The sequence below is a fragment of the Vanellus vanellus genome (assembly GCF_965231255.1).
Source record: "Vanellus vanellus genome assembly, chromosome: 2".
Classification (NCBI taxonomy): domain Eukaryota; kingdom Metazoa; phylum Chordata; class Aves; order Charadriiformes; family Charadriidae; genus Vanellus; species Vanellus vanellus.
In genome coordinates, this window is record NC_138906.1 from 34,116,802 (window position 1) to 34,143,774 (window position 26,973).

A 26,973-nucleotide genomic window follows, 5' to 3' on the forward strand; every position below is an offset into this window, starting at 1 on the left:
TGTGGATTTGTTACACTATTATCAGGAGTTATTAATGTTCTGACTTTAGTTCAGCTAAAGAGTTTTGGATTACTCTATACTGCTTTTCTGCTTTCTTCAGGTAATACAGGGTATATTAAAAAAGCAGATTTTGCTGAGAGGGAGGAGCAGATCCTCAGGATTAGTTTTAGATTATTAATGCTGAAAAACATGTGCCTTATCTTGTGTTAAAATGCTCATAATGTTCTTTAGAAATAATACAAGGCTGCTCTATGCAAATACTTTCATTAAAATGGATATTGAAAAGGATTGCATTTTAAATAAGGGGGAAAGGAGTCTCAATAGTGATTGCTATTGATGTTTACTTTGACTGCAGTTTCCAATGTTTGTAGTGGGGAAAGGGTCAGTTTTGGTTTAAACTTTATCCCTAGCAAATTGCACTGGAAAGTACAGAGGGGTTATTTTTTTTATGTATGTTGATCCGTTTGAAGAGCTTTGTGCAAAATACGAAATTGGGAAAAGAAAAAAGTCAACAGAGAAATTCTCCTTGCAATAGGTTTTATTTTCAGGAAAAAAAACCACATCCATGAAACATTCTGGGGTTTTGTTTTGGTTTTATCTAAGAGGATTGTTAGAATTGCAGACACCAATGTTTGGTGCAAAATAATAATCTACGTGAAAAATACAGAAATGTGTATATGTTCAAAATATTTCATACTCTTGTGTGTTGTATAGTTCCTATATAATAAAATGTCTTTGTAAAATATTTTAAACCAGTTAATTTTAAAGTGTTACATCATTATGTGTTAAGAACAATTTTATTACTTTTGTTATATATAATATAAAATGGCAATTTAGCCAGTTTGTTTAAACCAGGCAAAAGTAAATTGGCTCCCTCCAGTCAGTTGTTAATATTGTATAATACAGGGACAATCACTTAAAATTTGAATCCTTTCATAGCTGAAACATGCTTTCTTTGAAGAAGAGCATATTTTTTTCCATTCTGTGTGACATGATATGCTAGGCCAAACTTCTAATTCAGTTACAACTTTTCAGATTAAGAACTTCAGAAGTTCTTTAAAGTGAAATTACCATATATGAAAGGGACATTAAGGAAACAATTACTATTCAGGAAAAGTCCATAAAGACATTGTGAGTTGTATTACGAGGTCACTTTTTTTTTTAAACATTTCAGATTTTGTTTTCAGCACAAGATAACAGTAACAGATTTAATTAATATCATTTGAATTAATGTGAGTCTGTCATTTTTTTATTGAAGGTCTTGTTTTAACCCAATATCTGAAACGTCTTCCATATCTAGCTAGTGTATCACGTTTGCATCTGAACTTGAAAATGAGAAAAATGGTATAAAACCAGAAGGTTCAAAGGGATAATGTCTGTTTTACATCTTCCAAACCAGTATATATCCTGTTCATGAATTTAGTTAAACCAAATACATGTTGTCCTATCACTAAGTGCCAAGGATGCAGTACTACAACTGTGCTGCCCTTCTTACTGTAAACAAATTAGTTGTTTATATGCATATCAGCGTATTTTGTGCATTATCTTATGCATACAACATTGACTGTATTAGCGCACTCTTGATCTGCACCAGACTGTACCTACAGTGCACAGATGTTTCTATATTCAATCTCTATTAGCCCTTCAGGTCTATTGTAAGTAAGATTATAACCCCGTGTTAGTCAGTATTACTGTCCATTTTTGTACAAGTTTTCTTAGCTTGTTTTTCTTTCCAGTTCTGTCTCCTTTGCTATGCCTGCACATACCATGCAATACACCTCTTGCGTTAAGGTATGGTTTTGTAGTGCTCTTGCTCATCTCCAGTAAAGTTTGTAAGACATAATATATGGTAATAAAATAATCACTTGAATGTAGCTGAAATGTATGTGCTTTTACTGCAAAACTGTTTGATTTCAGCAGTATACAAAAAGATACATTATCATGCAGTTACTAATATCTTTTGAGAGTTCATCTAATAGTTTACAAAACTATTGTTATTTACGTCACTGTGGACTTTGCACTTCTCTGAATATTAGATGCAAATACAATGTATATAATTTAGTGGTGAACAAATGTGTATTTGTCCATGGAATTAGTATTTTATACTTGCATGAAAATGAGTTTATAAATAAACTTTGTAAATAGTAAGCCACAATTAGCAGTTGGGAGGCTTCTATATTCATTGCTTAGTGACAGTAAATTCACAGTCGAACCGTGCTGAGGCAGGAATAGAGTTCTGCATCGATGCTGCTAAAAATAAGAAGCATATTCTCGTTTGAGTTTTGTAGCTGGCCATCGGTAACCTATTTACTGTTTATTGCTTTTTCATAAATAGTGATTTTAAGTGAAGAAAACACTGCTTTTAGTTTATTTCTAATTACTGATATTACTGTTTCCTGTGTGCTGTATTGACTTTGCATGGTAATCTTTTAAAATCAGTTGTAATGCTGAATCAGATGTTTCACGGTAATCCCCTATGCAGTTTACCAAACTTACAATAGTTCTTTGGTTTAGTGACACGATGGACAAGAATTCAATTGGTTTCAGCTACACTATTATCTTGTAACGTATTAAGACGTGTCTTACCCAGAGTCAGTACTAGGCTATGAACTCTGTGTGTAGGTCCTCTTGTTTACTCTTCTTGCGTAGCACAAAAAGACAGGCTAAGATACAAGAGTAATTCAACAAGGCTGCAAATCTATTAAGTAACATCTGGAAATAATCAGGCAATAATATAAGCAACGAAGGCCGTCCTTTTTTGTGGTCTGCTGCATTTGTTAGGAGGATGTCTGCAAGCCGCCTATCAACCTGTTCCCAGAAGTGTAAGACCTCACTGTCCAGTTTTGTTTGAAGGAGGGAGATACTGTCTTCCGGACTAAGCCATTTTCTTTATGATTTATGGAATTCCACTTCTATTTCTAATTTAACTTGGAAGATAACAACCATGGTGGTACCTAACCTGCAGTAGTCCACTGACTGCATCACGTGCTCAGGCAGTTTGTTGATGGAAGTCGTCATCTAACTCAAGGTTCTGTCAGAGGGAGGCTTTCCCAAATTGCTCTTTTGGAGATGCGCTTTCCTAGCGAGGAACCACATTTCCCACTCACACACTTAAACTGAGAGCTGTTTTATTCTCAGGCGATGTTGTTCGCCTGAGAACTAACTGCCTTATTAAGTTAGGTTAAAGTTACTATCTAGAATAAGAGCCTGATTCTGCTTTTAATATTTTTATTCTGTCCATTGATTAAGGTGACAAATTATCTTCCTGCCTTCTTCCCTCTCTGCCCAGGCACCCTTCCTTGCAAGCTGACACTTCTAGTGCTAAGTAAGTAACACTAGACCAAAACAGCTTTAGACATCCAGAGTACAAGTTGACATCTAAAAATAATAATGGAATTCCACCCATCATATACTTTCCATAGTCTGAATATTTGATGATTTCCAGCATGGGCCACTGTCCACTTCTCACCCTTTCGTTTCTGTTACCCCCAGTGAGCAATATTCACTTTGATTGCTTACCAGGGACTCTGAGCCAGCTGTCCCGAAAAACATCCATTCTTTCTCTCAAGCAAGTTCTGGTGCATTGATTTTTGTGGTGAACCTACATTTTATAAATCCCTTTATCTCTTGAAGCTGATCCTTCTGACAAGTAGAGAAGGACCATAATAGTAAGGCATCAGCAGCTAAGTGCAAAATTTTCAACAATTCCACCAAAGATGTGAATTCAAAGATGTGATCAGTCTATGGGATAATGAGGTTTCTTCTAACCTTTTTAGTCAAAGTCCAGCAGGGAATGTTATTAGCATTAAACAAAGCTATATACAATTTAGTTTCCAAAGTAGTCTTTGAGAAAGGAAGAAGTTCCTCAACATTAGAGTTACTGTGGCTTTTATAATTTATGCTGAAGCCAACAGGCTTTTATCTTTTCTTGAATCCAGCCTGGCTGCAAATAAAAGTATAAACAGTATTCAGAAAGTAATAACTCCCAACAGATATTTTTTTTACACTGTTTTGAAGCTTGTGTGTGATCATAACTGTCTAGATGTCTAAAATTCATATGAATAAGTTGGAGAAGTTTCATTGCAAAAAAAAACCCATAAAAACAGATGATGAAGCTGAGGCATGTTGGGACTAATTGTGATCCTTCATACTGCATAGTAATAATAATGATATGCAATGTAACAATTCCTCCTGTATTTAAAGAATGACAGGGGAAAAGAAAAAAATTGATCAAATTTTCTGCTTTTTACTGACTATGGACACAAAGACTTCCCTCAACATTGAATAGTGGGCATCTGTTGGTAGGTGGTATGAGCTAGAGGAACTTGGCTCCTTGCTAATCAAAGTAAGAGCTAAATTAGAAGCAACTGTGGAATTTACTTTGTGACACTCGTCATTGAAGTTTTGAGAGGGAAGTGCGGGAAGAGAAAGGATGGTTGCACTGTAATGTACTTGAAAGATGTCTGAGGGTATTTGTATTCTCTTCTACTTTCTGAATACTTTTTTAAACCTAAAATTTAAACCTTCAGAGTCTTTACTCAGCTGCCAACTGCCTTGATTCTTCCATAACTGCTCAGATCCTGGCAACACTGAGCTACTTGGCTACCAAGCCATTGAGAAGTTGCATAGCAGGCATTTCTGTCATCCCTGTGGGGCCCAAACCAGTACGTGATTTCAGAACACACTGAAAAAATTTGTCCAACAGAAAGCAGCCAGAAAGTCTTCTGTCAAAATGAACTGGTGGGCAAGCAAAATGCACCAGTTAGCTCCATTCTCTACCTTGTTTGGAGTTAGGAAGTGAATGAAATCCAGATCTCTGAAGTGGTTCATAGGATATCCTGAAATGAAGCAAACTCTTCTCTTAAATTTTTCCACTTGGAAGAAATAGTTCATGAAAAACTGAGAGAGTTGGAGCATAAGGGATGTATCCTTTATTCTAGGAGCTAGGAGATGCACTTAGGACAACTGAATTCTTCAGTAGGAGGTGCTGGGTGCCCAGGGCAGTCTGTGGCCCAGCAAGTAGGGCACTCATTCTGCTATTCACTAGCGTCTTTTTCATTCTCTTGAGGGGGGAAGTGTCATCAATTCTGGATGGAGGTTTAAATGTAAAAGCCTCAAAACAACAAAACAAACAAACAAACAAAAAAAACCCAACCCACAAACCTGGCCTGACCTTCATACTTGGTTTTACATCTGCAGTAGATGAAGGATCTCTGTAGCTGAAATATGCTATAGATGGTCTTATCAGAGAGGTTATTCTCTTGGATTTTAGCTCTCCGTGGCACCATATATGGTTTCTAAAGCACATATTTTCCAAGTTCTCTTTGACATTATAATCATCAGTGTCTCCAAAACATTTTTCTACAGAAGCTACAAATTGCTCTTCCAAGTAATAAAGGGAACTGTAGAGAAGAGGAGAAAGACTTTCTACCAGTACAGCTTCAAATACAATGCTAAGAGCTGGTCAGGGCTTCACAGTAGTACCAATCAGTATAAAAAATAGAACAGTCCTTTGCTTGCAGAAGTCCCTAAAATTACTGGACAACATGGAATAGCATTTGTGAGTCCATGGTGGGTGGTGGTAGCATCGCTGTCTAACGTGCACATGCACGCACACAGAGCAGCCTGTGATCGTGAAGGCACATGATCCTGTGCCAAAGAATGTTTTAATTACACTGGCATCTAATCAAGCCTTGAAAGGCTAAAAAGAGCCTGTGACACCTCATTCAGTATAAAGAAGGATCTGCGTTAAACTTCAGACCTAGACTTAGAATCTGCACGTAAAGTTTTATGTGCGTAGCTTTATGGCTCAAGTCTACTTTCAGTCCCTCAAAAGTTCTTAATAAAGTAAACAAAAAAATCTCAGGCAAAGAAAAGATTTGCCAACTTAATGCTTCAATTTTAATATTGCTAGGTAAAACAACAAGGGCAGGAGCTTCAGGCCAAGAATATTATTGTTAAGCAGCAGAAGTATGGAAATGATCTGTTGTAGATACGTAGATAAACCTCATTAACATGCTTTTGAAGTTGGGCTTTTCCCCTCAGATATAGCTGTGTGAAGTCACATTCATCAAGTTGGTTCCATTCCCTCCTTGTTTTGCAAACGCCTAAAATGTCTAAAATGTTTCTTGCTAAAGATGAGAATGAGACAGATTTTCTGATTCAGCTGTGACTTCGAAATTTGTGGAAGTTCAAAGTGCTTTGAAGTCAGCGCGTCAGTTTCTCTCTAATGATAAAACTGGGACAAAAGTGAAACATGGCAAAAGACCCAGATCTGAGTGGATGCACCACTAGAAAATATTTCAGTGCTTTTATTTATTTTTAAAAGTAGGGTATTTGTGTATTAATGAACACGCTTGCCTACCTGCTTTCAAGAGTCACGTAAACCTTGTATAAAATCTGTTCCAATAGATGCTAAAAGACCAGTTTTAGCTTATCATTTAGATGCTATCAATGTTTTTTGTAGCCTCTGCTGCTTTCTGATGAAGACAACTGAGTAGCTTCTGCAGAAAGAGCCAAAGTATAGCATGAATATCTGTTCTAATCGCTTTGGTAGGTTGCTCCCACATGGCAAAGGCAGACGTGGAGTTTAGATGGGAGTCTGTATCGCAAGAATGATTACCTTATGATTGGAGAAGTTGCTTGTTTCCTCAGAGAACAAGGTAGCCAGACTTCTGCCGCGATGCTGCACAGCAGCTGAAGAAGCTAACAGGACACACAAAGGAAGATATGGCTCGGAATAGCTGCCAAAGCTCTTTAACCCCTTTACAGGTAAAGCGGGGAGAGCCATGTTGCTCAGCGCCGCTCACACCACAGAACCCAGAGCTGACTGTAAGCTCCTAGACCAGACTTGTCTGAGACAATTGTGTAGAGACTCACGTCTCCCTTTTATGCAATAGGCTGGTAGTTCTAGTACAATCCTTCTGCCAGGGCTTGACTGGCACCAGGAAGGACTGCATTCAAATGTAGAGCATCGCAACAAACACAGCAGTTGAGTTCCCACCCAGGAACTTGGAAGAACTGCTCTGAATTACTTAATCCTCAAAATGAGCTGACTTCCCTGCTTGCAAACACAGATCACTTAACAGTTGTTATTTAAGGGGGGAAGAAAATTCCAACAAGTTGGGTAAACAGGATGATTTATAACACCTAATGCCTAAAGCAAATACCAAACTATTTTAGAGTCTGTTTTCCTCTGATGTGGCAACTGTTGGGTCAAATCTTGTCCACATTGCAGTATCACTTAAGTAGCAGCCCTCAATTGATAAACCTGTTGGGTAACACGACCCAATTGGAACAGCTGCGAAGTTGCTTGTGTTACCTGCTTTTTGTAGCTTTGCCGCACTTTGCCACTGTTCTTCGCAACTTCTTGCTGCTCTCCCTGCCTCTCTCTGCCAGCTTCTCTCTTTACCGTGGCACTTTGGTGACTGGTTCCTGCTACGGCAACTCAGAGCGGGTAACACTGAAGAAAACAGACAACATACATGTTTATGTGTGTTGGCTTAAACAGGTTTTCCTACTTTGCAGTATACAGGGAATTTTTTCATAATAGTCCTTTATTCACCTTTAGCAGAGAGACCGATTCTTTTTTTTTTTAGGTCTTGGCCATCAGTCTTATAGCAGAGTCGGCGACTAAGATACCTGTCTTGGGTCTGTCCCCTGCCATCACCGTTCCTCCTCTGCCCCCTGCGTGCTGGGAACAGGGACCTCGCCCCAGTGCCAGGCTCAAGGCAATGGTTCAGTGCTCTCGTTGCCAGTCGCTTCTGAGTCATGTCTTCCCTCAAAGCAGTCTTTCTCAACTTTTTGGCCTGTCAGTCTTCATGCAGCCCTGAGTCAATTCTTCTGCCCGGGAGGAACCAAGCCGCTGCCAGCGGTGAGAGGTAGGTAGCAATTGTCTGGCTAAGATAAACATACCCAGCCAGGTATTACAGCCCACTCATGTTCCCTCGTCACTCCCCATGTTAGAGGAACAGAACTTCTTCCACCCATCACCTCTCTGAAGCCTTTTATAACTTCCTAGTTGTAACCCAAAATTTGAGAAACACTACTTTAAAAATAGTGCGCAACAAATAATGAAGGACCTCCCTCCATCCCTCTAGAGCCAGTATTTGACCTTTCATTTACCATACTGTATTTTTAGTAGTATAATTTCAGTTACAATTACTTACACTCAGCTTCTTAAATCATGCATGAAATGCTTTTTCAGAGCCACATTAACAACTAGCTGCTCAGCTTGATGGAATTGGAAACCAGATATGTTGTTTTATTTACAATATAAAATCAGAGTGTGGTTTTGGTGTAGATTGCTATAATAAAGAGGAAAGGTCCCTTTGGTGTTCTTTAATTTATGACACACTGTAAAATGTCCAGGCACATTTTGCCTAGTAGCAGAAGGAGGAAAAATAGTAACTCCTGGCTGGAAACTAAAAAATTCTCACCCGCCATTTAATGTATTTTGAGATCTTGCACATTTGGGAGCAAATCGGCTACTTATCTGCTTCTGGGATCATGCTCATTTGTAACCACAGTGCAGGCTCTGCGGCTTTTAAGATTTTTTTTTAGTCTGCCTAAATAAAATCATTCATATCAGATGAATGTCAGTACAGTGCCATTAAGATCACATTAAAGAGATCTTTAGGCTAACGTTTTCGGCCTTGCAGGATAAATTGCATCCTGTTCTGATTTTTCTGATTCTTAATGTCTCAAAGCCTGCTTTTTAAGCACACGAGAAACTAAAAATAGTCTAAGTGCTGTGAATTGCAGCTATACTGTGCTCATTACCCTGCTCATGTAAAGTCTCGCCGTCATTCTGCTGGAGTGTTTCCTGGGGAGCTGCATAAACAAGCTATGACCTATGGCTTTCTATAGCTTGGGATCAGGCTGTTTAATCTCTGCTTATCAGTCAGGAACCTTCAAAATTGCTATTTCACAGCAAGGCCTCTAGTAGAAGTACATCACCTGATTAACTTTAATCAACTGCATCAGTAAACAGAAATATTACTAGTGAATCACAGAATGATGCAAAGACCTCTTGCATCATCTCTCTCCTCTCACCGACAGTACAGGATTCCTCATTGTTGTATAAAAGCTTCGTCTGTCTGACTAGGGCAACTGTGGTAAATCCTTTTCACTCAAGAGTACAGTCAGCCTGTACAAACTGTCCCTGGGAGAAAGATTTCCTTTCATTCATCCTATCTTTTCCTGCTCTTAATTTCTTCCTACTAGTCTCTTTCTGTAGATATCTCAAGATACTGCCTCCCAGACAGCCACACAATGAAATATTTCTTGACTATTACCCTTAGTCATTTTGTAGCTGAACAGTATGTGTTCAAGGACTGGTATTTCCATACAACATGCAATAAAACAGTTGGTATGAAGAGAGAAGTTAAAAGAAATAGACCGATCCAGTAGAAGTGGCAGGCGACTACCTGCTATTTTTTCCAGAAATGAAAGCAAGTTCTTCAATAAAAATCCTCAATCCTTTCCCTTGTAACACAAGAACATTTTTTATTGCATTTCCAAAATCCTTTCATTCTGGCAAGCTGGGCGTTTGGGGGGGGGGGGGGGGGGTGTTGATTTTTTCTGAAACTGAATACAGTCCATTATGTCAGTGCTGGACAAAGAGACATTAGTTAAATCAATTGTTCATCATATTAGAGACATATACACATGGGAAAATCTCTTCCCTCCTCCTTTATATGAGGAAATTCCTCATGCATGCCAGATTTGTACTGGTTGGGTTTTGCTGAACGTTATGTTGCAGACTCAAGTCAAATGTCCTATCTGATGTCTTTTTCTCCATCACTAAGAATTCTTTGTTTTCTTCGTACTTTGAAAGATGTGACAGTCTGTATTTCCCAAACAATGAAGATAGAAAGCAAAGGTAGAACTGTTCTGACAGAAGAGGATGCAGCAGGGAGCTGTTAGATAAAATTGTGGAAAAAAAGGTAGACCAATATATTAAGGAAGGTTGGGAGAATAATAGGAGACCCAGTGATGGTCCCTCGGGGGCTGGTTAGAGGTGCCATTGTGTAGGGGGCACTCAGACCTAGACTGAGCTAGCTTGTTCTCTGGGAACAATCTATATGACTTAATGGATTTCTCCCATCTTTTATTCATGACTCTGCTTAGTCCATGACTGGGGTCTTTCACTCTATGGGAAAAACATGTGTGCACAGCCTAAGAGTGGATGCTTGCCTGTGTGTCTTTAAAGGGCTCCTAGTTGCTTGCCAAATTGCTTTTTCTTTTCGGTTTCATGTGTTTTTGAAAATCATACAAAACCTTTGGAAGTGACTCACCCAAACATTTCAAAATCCATCCAGAAAAATTGGAAAGGGAAGGTGTTTACTCCCTAGCTGACAGCCTTTGTGTGTCATATCTCCGCCTGCAGTGAGTGTTCTCAGCTATCATCAAGATGCTCTCATGGCAGCTGAGCATACGTCTTCCTTTGCTCATGATATTGTTTTATCTCATGGAACTTGACAAACTGCAGCGTAATTTATCTGAGATGCTTTACAAAAATTGTATGTAAATCCTATATTTGCTGCTTCTAAATATTTCTGCAACATCTTGAGGAATCTTTTGGGCCTATGGAAAAAACAATCTGACAAACACACAGTTAGATTTACACACTGATTTTCTGTCTTCCCCTCCATTCCTCCCTGTGTCCATACCCTGACTGTTCTTCCTCACCTGGAGGCCCAATCACAGTGGATTTAGTTCAGTCTGCAAAGTAAGAAAATTAGCTTGTTTAAAGCTGACAGGTGAGTTTAGAAGGGGCCTACCGTACTTAGAAACTACATGCCTCAGGAAGGAGATCACTTCTGCCTATCCATGTAGAAAAATACAGACCATATTTGTGAAAATAACCGTACTCTCCGCATGCACCTGGAGCAATTCTGGCAGTCTCTGGCTCTGATTTTCACCTCTGGGTCTCCTAATTTTGCTCCCATCCTGCCAGTAATGGTTACTGCCTCTGAAGCTGGAGACAATTGTCATTCATATAAAACACAGAAAAGCTCTTATGCCCATTTTAAAAATGAATATGGATCAAGCTTGCAAAACACTGACTGTTGCGGGTTTTTTTTAACCTTAGTTTTCTGATCTATGCTACAACCTTTCTGTCAACAAAGCAGAGAAGATAGAAAATATCACATTAGAACAAAAATGGGACTCTTTCCACATTTCAGTCCTGCCATTACTTGGTCCATTAGACCGATAATTTTCATAAATGACGGTATACTATTTGAAGTGGTTGAGGCAATAGAAAGAATTTTGTACTTTGTTTTATGAACACCTTTTGGAAGATTATCTTTTCTGCAGGTGGAGAAATCAGCTTTTGTGGTTTTCCTTCTTTCAGTTGTTTTTTTTTTTTTTTCCTCAGCCTCTCCTCAGCATCTGTGTAGTTTCAAAGAATGTAATCCCTGCCCTTCACTGGGAAATTGAAACCTTTGCTGTATTAGCAATCTACTGACACAGTCTTACTGGTATGCATCTTTTCCTTCTCGCTCAGCGATAATGTCATCATCCATTTTACTCTTAACTCTGAGGAATGAAGAGTGACTATTTGAAATACTTCACTGCTGCAAAGGGAAAGGATCTGTTACCAGATGTAATGCTAGATGTAGCTTTCTTCTGTATTTTACAGAATATCAGGAGCATGACTAATGTACAAGATCAAGATCAGCCATCTAATTACTTAGGGTATACATAGCTAGTGGTTACACAAATAAATTTTGAAATTCTGAACTCGTAAATTCAATCTCTCTACCCACATCAATGAATGACACATTGGAAGATATTCAGGGACCTAAATACAGGCATCTAGTGCCATTTTAGCTATAGGCTATCCAAGACATCTACATGAGCAATCTCACAACCTTTTAGAGCAGCAGCTGGTAGGCCAGAACAGATTGATGCCTATGCCAGGGGTATGAATCACTGCCGCATTGGGGCATCCACATTGCTGAGGAACACTTAGAAGGAATACAATTAATAAAGAATTACATCCCTTTTACATTCTGGCATGACCAACACGTGGAATTGTTTAACATGTTAATAGACAAACATTTTGAATTAACTACCATCTCACAGACTTGGAAATTAGGAGGACAAAACTGAATTTAGTAACATATTTCTAATGCATCATAGGTGGGGCGTAGTCCCTTTCTGCTTGTAACTGGTTGATGTTGTGCTGATAAAACTTTTTAAAACTTAAAGTTAATTGTATCAAAGCGTCTGCAATGCAGAAGCAACTTACATTTTTATGTGCAAAAACCTGCCAATCTCATTTCACTAAAGAAAATGCATTGTGTTTGTCCAAATGTGACAGCATGATAGCACATCGGTTCTGGTCTCTGGTGCTCGGCCTTCAGCATAAAGCCATTCTGATCAAGTATTCAACACATTCAGTTAGGTTGCATCTTGCTTTTGAGTATCTTGTGAGCAAGAGACCTTGGGAATCATCCATTTGCTTCTGCCAGTGGCATCTTTCCTGTTCCCCTCTCTGTGACAAGGGATAAGAGAGTCAACCAGAAAGCTTTTCCAGTGACATGGGATGGACCATTTGCCGGTACCACTGCGTGTTGCAGGGATCGGTCCAGGCTGCCTTAGGCAGACACAAAATCCAGATAGAGTGAGCACAGCACTTCAGGTCTGCTGGAACTGCTGGCACTCAGCTCAGTTTTCTATGCTAATTCTTCTTTCTCCAGGTCTCTGGCCTGGTGAGAGAGGAAGAACATTTCTGAAGAGATATTTCTGAAGCAGAGCCTTTTAAAGCTGATTGTGATCCCTCAAGCATATGCTTTGCATGTATCTGGGTAGCATCAGCTAGCTGGAACAGTGCTGGATATTTTTCATAGATGATGCATCCACTTCTCCAATAGAAGCTCTGCCATAACTGTTCCCCTCTTATCTCCTATTTCTCATTCTGAAAAGTCTTTCTGTTTGCAGATGAGGTAATGGCCTAAAGACACGCTTGCTGACCAGGCCAAAAATTCTGTGGACCGTTCTGCACAGTTTTACAAAGTGGATGATCTGTGACTCAAAAACTCAGAGAACTGTGTGGGAAGGCTCGCCTGGGACATATGCACAATATAAGAACTCATATTAGCCGTTGTAAATGATTAAAACACTCGGAATATCTATCCAAGAGATAGATTTTACTCTAAACAAAATTAAAATATGAGCAGAGAGGTTCCAGGTAGTGTACTGAGAACCAGTGTCTCACTCATGAAGTAAATAAAGCAAATAATTCCTACCACGCACTAAGGTCTGGGCTTATAGGGGAATCAGGCAGTTTTATATATATATATAAAAACACACGCACATATACACACATGTAAACACAGTAACAAAATTCCCACTGGATTCAGCTTGCTGGAATAGATGCAGTAAGAGTCACCAAAAGAGAAAAAAATAACCTGTTTTATTTTACAGAGTCCTGATCTTTAGAAAACCTTCCTGTCACTTCTTCCAATAAATCTGCTCTTTTTATAGATTTTCTCCTGGCCAAATGTGTGTATTGTCAATAAAAGAGGTATTTTATTTTTAAGACACATGCAATTTACCTGATGCTTTAAATTGCCTATGAAAAACTTTTGCTTCAAAGAAGTGCATAATAATTATTCCACACCCATCAATAATAACTTCACTTTCTCTGAAAAGCAGTGGTACAGCATTTTTCTTTGGCTTTACGCCAAATGCAGAGGCATTCATTAAGGTTTTACTGCATTTTTTTTTAAACACACTCTGATTTACTTGAAATACCAATGTGATCTTTGCCAGAAAGGTCATTTACTTAAGGAGTTTTTTTGTACAACGCATTTTCCTTGAGGTCCTACACGCCGAATGACTGTCCTTTGAAGTCATGCAGCCACTGACCATGTGTGCCAGGCTCTCAAGATCGCAGATATATTCTGACATCTGGGTCCAGACAGTTGCTGGGTAGGGTCAGGTCTTCAGAATCCTTCTTTGTGTTTTGTGTAATGATAGCATAATATTTTGTTTTCATCCCCTTGACTCACTTAGCAGTCTTTTCCCATTGCTTTGATAAGTTTTGCAAAAGCCCCCTCTTCTATTTGAATCTATGTTTATCAGGATTTATTCCATTTATTTAGATTCTGCTGTCTGCTGAGAGCCACTGACTTACATTGAGGAAGAAAAGAATATATACAATGTCACATCAGGCAAAGTGCTAGCATAATTTCGTTTAGTTTCATAGTCTTCTTTTAGGTACCAAAAAGGGAACTAGAAATGTGTGGTCACTTCCTCTGCCTACTGCAGTGGAAAAAGTGTGCATTGTCCACAAAATGGAAAAATGAAGGTCTAGGATATAACATGACCCTTATGAGTCCCTCCAAACTTGAGATATTCTATGATTCTATGATGTCCTGCATCAGCCTTATTTTCAGTCCCAGACTAAAAATAAAATGTAAATGTAGACTAATTTGGGGTTCTATCACCTATATTTCATTTTTTATTACACATTTCCTGTTTTCTTTCTGTCTTCACAAATATGTCAAAGTAAATTCAAAGAAATGTAGTTCATTTGATGTACTCACAGAAGTACTCTGGTTCTTTCTCTCCTGACAGAGGCAGACTCAGCCAGAGAAGTTGCTGGGCAGCAGCAACAGACAGTCATGGGCCAGCACGTGTAATGTCAGGGCACACAGGGCAGCAATGGGACTTCCAAAACCAGATAGAAATTGAGTTGCCAAGCACCTGAGATGGTGGTTATGAAGATATGCACAGCGGGCCTGGGGCAAGGGCACTGCGGTGATTGAGCAAGAGGAGATTTTGGGCAGAGGTGAGTGGTGAGAGGGGACTGGAAAAAATAGAAAAAAAAAATAATCCCTGCCTGTGTTCAGGTGTGCCAGTGTCATCGCCTTGTTGCTGCCTATCCCCGTCCCCTTTTTTCTCTTGCAGAGAAGTCAGCAAAGACCAACTGTGGCATATCATTGCTGAGGTCAGAACTGCTTAAGTTTATTTCTAACTGAAACTAGTTTTCAAGACCTCATAGGCAGTTTTTGTCAATGCCACCTCATGAAATCAGACAGGAGAAGGGGCAGGCAGGTACTACCGACCTGAAATGGCACAGGCAGTGAGCAACCCCACACAACTGCTAGAGGTGGAACTTTCTGGTCTGACCCCAGAGAATGAACGGGCTCCCACGGAAAAGTGTAATTGTTTTTTTTTTTACTGCCTTTGCAGGAGCAGGTTTTGTTCCAAAGTGAGCCATTCACCTCCCCCCATAATTATGACTAAATCTTGATGGAAATGAGGAACCTGCAGCCCTGGTTGCTCTCTTGTGAAGCACTGAGTCATGTAATGGGGCTGACCCAAAGCACTGGAGATTACCCCAGTGATAAAATGTAACTACTCTCTAGTTCCCCACTTAAATATGAGGCCCTTTATTTTAATTAAGGTTGAGTTAAAAAAAAATGTTTTCATATTCCCTGTATGCAGACCTCAGCATCTGAGACCATTTTACTGAGCGTTTGAAACTTCTTTTAATTTACAGATTCATGGATGAATCAGAATGAACCGTGCCAGCTAGTCCGCATGGTCATAACTTACTGCTGTCTTGACTCATACGATTGAAAAACTGCAACAGAAACAACAGAAGAGTGAAAGGCTGGGGAGTCAGCACCAGGTGAAGAAGCCTAATTTTAGAAATCTACATGTGAGCTTGGTGTCAGTACTGCAATTTTTATTGTCAGCAAAGATCTCAACCTACAGTCAGTGAAGTCTGGAGAGTGATTCAGACGTTGGAGTCTGGTCTAGTGTAAACAGAACCAGTTGAGGAGGACTCCTGGGTCACCAGAGTTAGCACCTCAGTGTTAAAGGAATCTGGTCATATCACCCACACAAAAAGTAATAAAGCACCATAGAATTCTTCTGATGGCTAAAACAAATTTTCTCATTACTGGCCTAATCACGGTCAGTCAAGGATTATTTATCCTCCAAAGTAGGAGAATCGAGATCACACAGTGATAGAATGACAGGACTTTAGGGATTACCCCTCACATCATGCAGTCACTTAGGTCCAGCTTAGTACTGTTGTGACTACAGAAGTTTCAGGCTTTGATCTGACAACATTTTCTGGACGCGTTCCTGCTGTAATACCATTGCCTCGCACTGCATGGAGCAACCATGCATTCTTCATCAAAGCAGTGGAAAACTGTGCTGTTGACTGTATTTACCTTCACCACTTTACCTCATCCTTTGAACTTCCTTTGTGCTGGCCGGTGACCATAATAACCATGCATGTCACTCTATGCTGTAGATAATGTTTGCATAGTGATACAGCTTGTGTAACATTATGCCCATCATCACATCTATTCTGCCTTTTCTGAAAGTTCCCCATAGTTAGATTTGCTTCTGTATCAAAACATGTTGCCGACTTCTTTTGCAAAGCACTTGCAAGCACTGTGCTTTCGTTTTTTTTTTTTTTTTATTTTGCCTTGGAAGTTCTAGAAAGCAACCTGACATCCACTTTTTCTAAACCCAGCTATTTATAAAGCCTAGCAAATATTTTCTGCCTTAATCTACTCTTGAAAAGCTGAAGTTCTGCTAATTTTTCCTTACTGTTGTAAATTATAACTTTCTTGTAAGAAAAAAAACATATGAAAGGCACAGGACATGTCCTGCAGCTTTCACGTTGCAGAAGATCGATATCTCTTCCCAATATAATCCAGCATCTCTAAAATAGGAACAAAGGGAAAGTTTTGAATCAATTTCTTCAGTGACAGCTGAAGATAGCCAACTGTCAAAATGGAGAATAAAATAAATGGAAGACGACCGAGACAGTTCTGAAACATGCTCTCAAAGTGTATTTTTACAGTTATTCTATTTCAGTCTCTTTATGTTTTCATACCTTGAAATATTATACCAGTTGTTATATTCTTAAAGAAGTTATTTGAAGAATGGTTCACAGTCCATTTATTGTTATTCTGTACAGAGATGTGATGAAATCAATGTACTCTGCACTGCAGGCATAATATAAAGCAGATGGTTTTTCCTCAAGCAATGAGTACATTAAAATCCAAACTATAATACAATGTATATAGTGCTTCTAGATTAAAGCTCTTGCATGCCAGATTTGTAGCTTTGATTCTCTCTGATTTTAGCGCTTAGTAGGATTTATTCCAGTGATTCTGCCCTTGGGCCAAAATGAATCAGCTTTTATCTAGGATGATCATATATTGGCTAAGCCCTGTAGCTTTTCTTTTAATAAACATGTAACTTTAACCTACCATTACATGTACATAAAACATTACAAATCAAGCTTGCACACAACACTATAGCCAAAACAGAATCCATTAGAGTTCAAAATGGGGTTCATTTGCAGAATGAATGCTTCTAATGTGTGTCCTTTTAATTTCTGTGATTGCCTTCTAGTCAGCTTTCTTATAATCAAATTCATTCTCGCCCAAGCTTAAGCCTATTTGTGAGCACCATAGAAAAGCATCTTCAGGCTCCTCCCTTCAGAGTGAAAAGTCTTCATAAGTTGCAATTTCTGACTAGAAAGTGACGCTGTCATGTGTCCAAAGTGACTCTCTGATTTTCTTGTCTTGGTAGCATGAGCAGCAACTTTCAAAAAAAATGTTTTTGTATCTATTTGGCTTATTTTCTTAAAATTCTGTTTTTCAAGAATTCCAGGGCTTTGCCCATACTCTAAAAGATTAAATTTCCTGAATATGTAATTATTATTCTTCTTTTCCCAACTCTCAAAAAATACATTTTGCACTTTGAAAATAGTCAAGAATATCCTCTTGTCCAACATGATATTTTACCACTGTTCAAGAGCAGAAGTAAAAAATTGTCTCTAATGTTCCCGTCTGTGATACTTGAAAGAGACATCTCAGTTACAGAGTTAACTTCATATGGTCCCCTCCTTTTGGTCCCCTGTGCACATGACGTGACAGGGGCATAAAAGCAAGAGGGCAAGTTGCCAGTCTGCTCTAGAACATTTTGGTTTTCTCAGCACGTGGGAAATTCCTGCAGGCTGTAATTGGAGGGTGGAAGGTCATAAGCAATCCTTGCCACCAGTTATGTTTTCAGCGATTCTTTGAAAGCATCCTGAGATGTCTGGGAATACGGGCTGATTTTAATTGGGAAGATATTTACAGAATCTGAAGTTAGAGGAGGATAAATGAGTATCAGGCATGCAGTCCAATCTGCTGTCCAAAAATTTAATTGGTTAGTTCCAGGACAATTAGAAAAGAACTCCCTCTCACCCCAAAATGCAGTTATGTATCTGTCTAGACTACTCAAAAAGGCAGGAGGAGTCTGACCTGAGATATCTCTGTGGCATCAACTGTATGCTCCAGTTTCACGAATTTAGCTCATGAACTCAGCCATTGCCTGAGCAGTCCCACAGAGAAGGTCTCAGTAGGAAGAATAACATCTAGACAGGGCTGAGCGATTCAAGACAAGGTGAAAAAATTGTTGCAGCCAGTCTACTGAGAGAGTTGGGACTCTTTCGCCTGGAGAAGAGAAGGCTGAGGGGAGACCTTATTATGGCGTACAAGTATGTAAAGGGTGGGTTGAAGGAGGATGGAGCCAGGCTCTTTTCAATGGTTCCCAGTGACAGGACGAGGGGCAATGGGCACAAGTTAGAACACAGGAAGTTCTGTTCAAATACACGGAAACACTTCTTCACAGTGAGGGTGACAGAGCACTGTCAGAGGCTGCCCAGGGAGGTTGTGGAGTCCCCTTCCCTGGAGATTTTCAAGACCCGCCTGGATGCAGTCCTGAGTAATGTGCTCTGGGCAATCCTGCTTTAGCAGGGGAGTTGGACTAGATGATCTCTAGAGGTCCCTTCCAACTCTGAAAATTCTGTGATTCTGTGATTTTACCCAGGCAAGAGTCCTACGCCTATTTGCACAAGGATGTGCACTGCTCCTGCCCTCTGCTTTTTGCCACCAGTTTTGCAGATTTACTTAGATTCACTACAGCGTGTCGTTTCCACAACTGGAACATCAACTCCTTGACATGACTACCTCAAGCACCATGCAAAAAGGTAAAAGAGAAATACTAATATTCATACAAATAAATTAGAGGGAGTTTCCCTCCCGCCTTTTTCTCTTACATGCAAATCAGGGGCCTATTTACCATTTCCTGTAAGTCTTGCAGCTCTGAGGTTTGTATTGACTCAGAGCAAAATCATTTACACTAATAAAGAAAGAAGGCAAAGATTTCTCTCTAAATTTAACGCAGCCTTTTTCCTGACTGGTTCAATTTCAGAAACAGGCAGTATAAGGTTCTCACTGAGTGCTAATATAATTCACTTATAAAAAACCAACCAACAGAAACAGTGCAGAAGGTGAAGATAAAGCACAGTCTTCCTACGCTCTCCGGTTTCATGTTAAGATCATTCAGCATGTGACTTGCAGTACATTTCCTGCGGCCTCTAAAGGTGCTCAGCAGGTCCGTAGCAGGTCTCAGCAGGTAAAATAAAAACGAATAATTATTTGAAACAATTTGTATATTTTACATGTTAATTTAGCATGGGGGACTTTCATGCTGTCTGTCCTTCAGACGTTCCCACAGCAAGCTTTCCCAAACCTGTCCTCCGGGGGAATATTTCTAGGGGCGAGAAGTAAGTGCGCAGTCCTGAACGCTAAACTCAACTCCTGCTCGCTGTGGTGGGACAGCCCACAAAGCCCCTGATGACAGTGAGAGATTTTCTGGTCCATGGAACTGCAACTGCTGCTTCAATTCACTTACTTAGAAAACAGACTTCAGAAGATCTTTATCAAGGACAATAAAAACTTTTGGTTACTCCTAACCTGGGCTGCTTCAAGCCAGCTATAGAAAGATGAAAGACGCTGTCTTGCTGTACTTATCTACTGAAACCTTCCAGTCTTTTTTAGCTCTGGATTGAAATATGATCGGTTTTAATCACCATATTGTTAGAACTTGTTCACCCTGCCACAATTAATGCAATGAGAATGCATCTGCACAGCAAATTGCTTGATCATTATTTCATTTTAAATGGGGGATATAAAATTACTGCAGTGCAGAAACTCCCTTTTTTTTTATTGAAGAACTCATTGTTCTCTGTGAGATTAACTATGACTCTCCCATATTTTTGCCAGCATTTTCCTCTGCAGTTGGAACACTGTTTTTTTGTGACTGGTAGAAATTCTATTAACCTACATTGAGCATTTAGCTTCAAAGGAGTAATAACAAATAGGATGAATGACTGACATCTGCCTGCACTAATAAATCCCATGTCTAATGCTATTTTAGCTAGAAAAGTATTATCTTCCTAATGTATGGAATTCATTTCTTCACAGAAAGAACATTGCTCCGCCCCCCCCTTTTTTTTTTTCAGAATCTCAGTGGAATAAAATGTTGGATTATGTATTCTGATCTTGTTTGGGGATTTTTGTGCCACGTACTGCTTGTTTTCAAACAACTCAGAAATATGACTTTTGGACAAAATCATCTGTTTAGTATAAACCTACACTAGAAAACAATAGAAAATAAATGTTTTTTCTACTTTTGAAAATTTCAGCAGCTGTTTACATCAATTCACAAATACCACAAAGGAATAATTTCTTAAGAATAAAACAAAATCACAACAGAGATGAATATGAAGTACAGCATGGACGATGTGCTTGTTACAGAGGTTACATTTGAGAATGTGGTGGTATGATTGCCTGTAAGTGGTAGGGCATGGTCCTTCTCTGACTTGTCCTGACATAAATCAAAGGTAACAGCTGTGTAATCAAGGATAATATAGAGAGAAATAAAGTTCAAGTGATCTTAGCCAATGTTATGTTATACATAGGTATGTACATATACATAAATAAATATGTTTGTAGAGTCTCCCTTGTCATTTTGCTGAAAAATTTTCACAGATGTAATTTTCATTTTATTCCACCACACAGCCAATGTAATGATTCTGTGGGGCAGTAATGGTTCCGTTTGGAAATATGCTGCGGTTTAATGCCGAGTTCATTTACTTTTTGTTTAAATTTGCTTTTCATTGTTTTACTATGTAGTTAAACATGTATTTGAATTACAATACAGCTTAGGTATGGTGGCTTCTATATTCAGGGAAAACAAGGACAAATAAAACTCAAAATAAAACCATTTGCCAAGTATGAATGCTTTGAACCTTTGCAACAACAGAGGAAGCGAAATGTGAATTCTTTCCTGTGAAAACATTTGGGGAAAGCATGAAATCTGAGAACTGGCCGGGTTCTGTGCTCTGCTTGTTTACCCAAGCAAACACATAATTGCACCCGCTTACGCAATGCACTGTCGCGCCTTACCTGCGGTCCCTTCACAGAGAAGACTTTCAGGAAGGAAACACTTAATAAAGAGAAAAAAAAAAAAAAAAGATCCCCAAACCCTGCAGTTCCCACATAAAATCAGCCCTTTCCTCTGGAAACTAGTGCTTGCTCCACAGCTCTGGGGAAGAGCAGCAGTTGTCGCTGGGACTGGGAGATCCTGAAGGGATCCTAACTGCAGCCTTAGACAAAATTAGGAGATATTTGGGGAACAGTCTGAGGCAGACCAGCTGGAAGTGTGGTGCGTGGCCGGAGCCAGGAAAGACCCTGGGGAGGGATACTGGGAAGAAAGGCCAAGTTTGGACAAAGTCTTCCCAGGGAGGACTGGGACTGGCCAGGGTGGGACCAGGCCTGCGAGTCAGAAGAGGGGGTCAAATTTAGGAGCCAGGTGAAGGGATGGATTCAACAAGAGGTGAAATAAAGGAATATAAGCAGACAGAGAAGCTGTTAGCTTTTAGAAAGGGAAGGGATGATTCTGTGCACCAGTTAATGCACTCTACGTAGGTTGGATGCAACCAGACCTTGGATACAAGCTAGGGGGTCTCGAGCAGAATGCAAAATAGGGGTGGTGAATGCAAAATTAAGACACCAAATACTACTGCACAGCTGCCACATAAGCCTGCAGCCACCTAAGCACCGGAGACGCTTTCCTCTTTCAGTGCCATTCCCCAGTGCCGGGGTTCACATCTCAGCACATTCCCAGAACAGGCCCATTTCTGACAGGGCTGAGCAGCTGGGGAACCAGGCATTCCTCTGCCTAAATCCCCGAAGGGCCATGATCGGAGAGGCATTTGCAAAGCATGCCGAATGCACTTGTGACCGCCGCTTTCCTTTAAACGCTGCCACGAGGGGCCCCTTTGCAACACTCGTGGGGTTAAAGCTCTTGCCCGGGCTGCAGAAGGGCACCTTTGTTTCCAAACAGCTATCTCCAGGATCTGGGAACTGAGCCTAGACCTACACTTATCTCTCCTAGTCGGGCCAGCAGGCAGGCTATGGTCCCTGGAAGAGGTGTTGGAAATAAGTTTGCATCCAGTTCGTGGAAGTATGTGGGCCCCACCTGGGCTAATATCTGGGACAGATCTGGGGGAATCGCATGGCTGCAACATGGTGGAGACTGGGAGGAGGACGTTCTTGCAAAAGAGGGAGCGAACCAGCCTGGCAGCATGGCCTGGAAGCACCGCTGTGAGGTCAACATCTCTCAAGGCTGCCAGCCAGGCTGGCTCGCGTCACCAAGTGTCTGCTGGCCCCCATGCATTGCCAGGGAGCCCCGGTGCAGATGCCGGGGTGCTGGTAGATAGATTAACATAAAAAAGGAGACCCTTAGTAAGTGTCAGATCATAGTTGTGTTGGCAGGTGCAGACCTTGGCAGCGAAGGTAAAGGTGCAGTTGTGAGCCCTACCTGCTATTATGTCCCACACAAGCCAATTCCTATTGCTATTTAGTTTTGCAGTAAAAGCACCAAATATACTTGACCGGCACTTTACACGATGTTGATTCATAGCTTCACCCTCCAAGACTAATTTCCTTTTTTATCTCTTCTTTATTGATTTTACTCCCCTCAGTGGCATACCATAGATGAGAACACCCTAATATTTATTACACCCACATATCTTTATCATACGTCAATGCATGACTACAGTAACAGAAGGCAATAACAAAGGAATAGTGTTATAACAACCACTGTGTGTACAGTTACTGTGATAGCTGCTTGATTATGTTATTAAGTACATACTTTACTTAACCACATATAAAATGCAGTCTGCATTCCCCACGTAGTGTTTAAAACCTGCATCCTCACTCAAAAGGGAGATACCTCAACCTCTGAATTTCTGGCCATGCCTCCACTGCGCTCGGACCAGGCTTTATTTGTGGCCAGACTCCTCTCCTTGTACTCTGTGCCTGCAGACACGGTCCCAGGCGTACCCGGAGCCCGTAACGCGGGGTTTCTGCCTCGGCGTGCCTGGGGGTGAGCGCGCTGCCAGGCACAGCCAGGCAAGCTGCCTGTGAGACATGGCTGCGGCGGGAGGAAGCTGGCACCTGGGCACACTCAGCCTCTGCTCGCTCTCATGACTGTCTTGGAGATAGTATTTTTCCACTAGAAAAATATTTCCCCACTTCCTCTCCACTCACACGTTGGACTATGCAGAACGGGAGCCCATTCACTTTGACAAGTGCTTTAATAAGTTAGTCATTTATTTCCTTGTACTTTCACCAGTCTTTCTCTCCTGAGATAAAAGTGAACAAACAAAGAACTTTTTTATCGCTGTCAGTTATTTCTTGCTCAAGCTACTGTTCCACCGATAGTGCTAAACAAGTGGGAGGAAAAGAAGATGAAAAAGGCACTGAGGTGGGTTTAAATTGCAGCTCGCCCTTTTACTTGTAAAGGGGAGGAAATACAGAAATCTGTGAAACATTTCTCAAACCAAATTTATGTATCTCTAATTAGGTATTACCACTGGGACCATGCTGGGAAATGAAGAGGTCTCGTCCATGGAGACCTGACAGAGTTTGCACCTCTGCTATAACCCTTAGACTGAAACACCTTATTTTCCCCCTAGTGATCCTTGGAATCTCACCACGCTTGGATTCATTTTGAGCAAAATTGACAAGGAGTCTCCCCATCACCACCCAGCACACTGAATGCAATATAAATCTTGATTTAAAGACACAAGAGATGATGAGAACACAATTCTAAGAGATTAAAGTACTGGTGAGAACAACATATACGATCCATCAACATCCCAGTGGTAACCCCAGGCCACCTTCCAGGTCTCCAGGCAAAGCAGGACTCTGCTACAGCTCTGATGGCCCCAGTGTCTATATCTATAAAGCTCTTCAACAGCCTTTCCAACTCCAAGCTCCAGCTCCATTCTGACACTATCCCTCATCATATCTATCTGTATATTCAGTGTCCTGAAAAAATAACCTAAGCCATGTGCCATAGACATTGTGATCCTTCCTCAGCATAAAATCTGGGTTTGTTGTTGCTATTGCAATCCCATCAGAATCATCCTCCACCGCACAACCCTCACATCATTTCCCCTTGAATTCCTTTGCTTTATTCACCTCTCTTTCCATTTGCTGCTTCTGTATGTGTCTTGGCATCGGACACTACACACAATAAAAAAAGATTGTGGAATTTCATTCTCTTTTATTTATTCAATAAATCTCAGAAAGGGATATCTTGTTATGGATAGGAAACCTTCTTTAAGGAAAGGTAAGAGGAATACAGATTTAGTTATTAAGTAGGGAATCTATAACTGTAATAATAATGCGTAAAAAAGCAACAGCTCCTGGGGTGGTATAATACATTATTATTAATTTTATTAAGGTATAATACATAACTTTCCTGATATCATCGGAGTGACTCAAATTAAACCAGCTGAGAGTCTACCTACACTTTTTAAGGGGCTTTAAAAAGGTACATAAAAGTCTAACTATATAAGGTCTGTAATCCATTGACCAAACAAAAATACAGTGAAAGTGCATGCCTGTAAGAAACACTGTACAAGCTCTGCAGACAGCTTCCAAACCACAATATCTTAGCAGCTTTCATTTTCCAAAACAAAAAGCAATAAACTATATAATGCACGGTTACAGTGCCAAAATAGTTTTAGCTATTATGGTTAGATAAGCACAAACACATCCAAAATGAATAAGGCTTGGGGTGGGGTTTTTTTTGTGTGTATATGGTTTAGAACAACCATATTTTTTTTTTTTTGTCTTATCCACAGGGTAGAAGAATTACTAACACTATAGTACACCATAAGTAGGGTTCGCAGCCAAAAACAGTCTATTGTATTGCAACCAAACTAGTCCTGTTTTGGCTATTAGGTTTTGTTTTGTGGGGTTTTTTTCATCTCAAAAAATAATAGGGCTAGCCAGCTGCTCATTTTGAGACACGTCAATGATTTATTAGTTGTTTTTAAAGTAAATGGAAAGAGAGAGGTCTCAGTTCAATTTGAAACATAATCTGAAGTGAGAGTGTGTGGGTTAATCATTTTGGGTTTTTCCAAGCATGATCTAAGAATGTGTCTAAAACATTGGTGGTGCCTATTTGTTCTTTCGATCAGTAACACAGAACAGACCAGTTCATAAGATGCTACTGCTCGTGATCTGAGTCGAGGGAAAATACACTGTGATGGCTGGCAGAGCAACCTGGCCTGAGCTGACGCACATAAAGGAACCAGAGTCAGCTTGACTGTGGCATTTATTCCCAGTTCTACATCGGCACCTTGGACATAACAACATTGATGTGTCTGACGATTTCTGACCATCACCTGTGACTGAGCGGAGATGGGCGCTCGGCTTGTCCTCATCTGCGAAATCTTACACTAATAATTTCTTTGTGATCTGCACCAGAACTCCAAGTTAATGCTCTGTAATTATTAGTTACAGCTAAAAAAGTTCCCTTTTTTTGGAAAAGTGTGAGCACAATAATCCCATAAATTTACATATGACATCCTATTAAACCCCACCAATAAAATTAATCCAATAAGCAATGCACCACACAGCTTGTCCACCTTCAAAAATTGTTGTTGTACTATATGGCAGTGGGAAGATTCATCTCACATTCTTGTGTCCCATCACCAAACTTATTCTCCCACCAAAGACATTTTTCCCCCTTTACTTTAGATCGCCATGTTTGATTGAAATGTTGCCTGACTTTGAACTTCACCAAGCTGTTGCTCTTCTTGGCTACCCAGGTTGCAGGGGAGCAACTGAAAGAGCTACTTAGTACTTTTAATCTTGTTCATCCATGGGCACTGCTAGCAATCACCAAGTTCAAATACTAATGCATAATTGACCGTACAGCTCAGACTGGCTCCCCCCTAGTGCCCAAGGCAGCACAGTGGAGGAGAATGGTGTTTTAGAGCTGTGAATGGCATCCCTAACTGGCATGCAGAACTCTGTTGCAGACAGTAACGTGCAAGGTAGAAACACCACAGCTTGATTTTCAGAAACTGGCTAAAATTAGCATTAAGAAACACCTTTTTTTCTATACCCAAAATACAGGATTGTGCAGTGCCTTGTTTTCAACTGAAAGCAATACTTTCAGGGAAGGCTTGAGTATTCAGCAGAGGCATGTCAAATGAAAGAGGAAAATTGAAGACCTTTCAATGGTACTCTCCCTCATGTTTAAACTACTATTTTTCTTCTTCCCATTTCTTCCTGAGGCTTTGTTGAGACAGTTCTTGGTGGGTGGAAAGAACATCAGTAACGTTTCCTAATAGCTGAGACCATTGCACCATTACTGGGGTGGCAGAAGCTGACACGTGCACCCACTAATCATTACCTTGAGTTTGCATCCTCTCAGCTGTCCATGTTCTGCTCATATCCATGATCTAGTAAGACAGCACTATGTGAAACAAGGAACTTTTCCCTGGCACTGGTTAATGCTTCATACTGTCATGCCTGGCATTTTTGTTAATGGGTTGTAGCTGGAGATCCCAGAAAGACAGTGCTACATACAGGTCATGCACTTCTCATTTTCCTGCCAACAATTGAGGTCTCTGGTCAAAACTTAACTAATAGTTAGCATGACATTTCTGGAAGGAGGTAACTCCGTAACAAAACATCTTTTAGTCATAACATAAATAAGCTTTAGGAGCTTTAGGTGTCTACATTCCACTGCAAGCTGGGTCTTTAAATCCCCTAAATTCTTCAA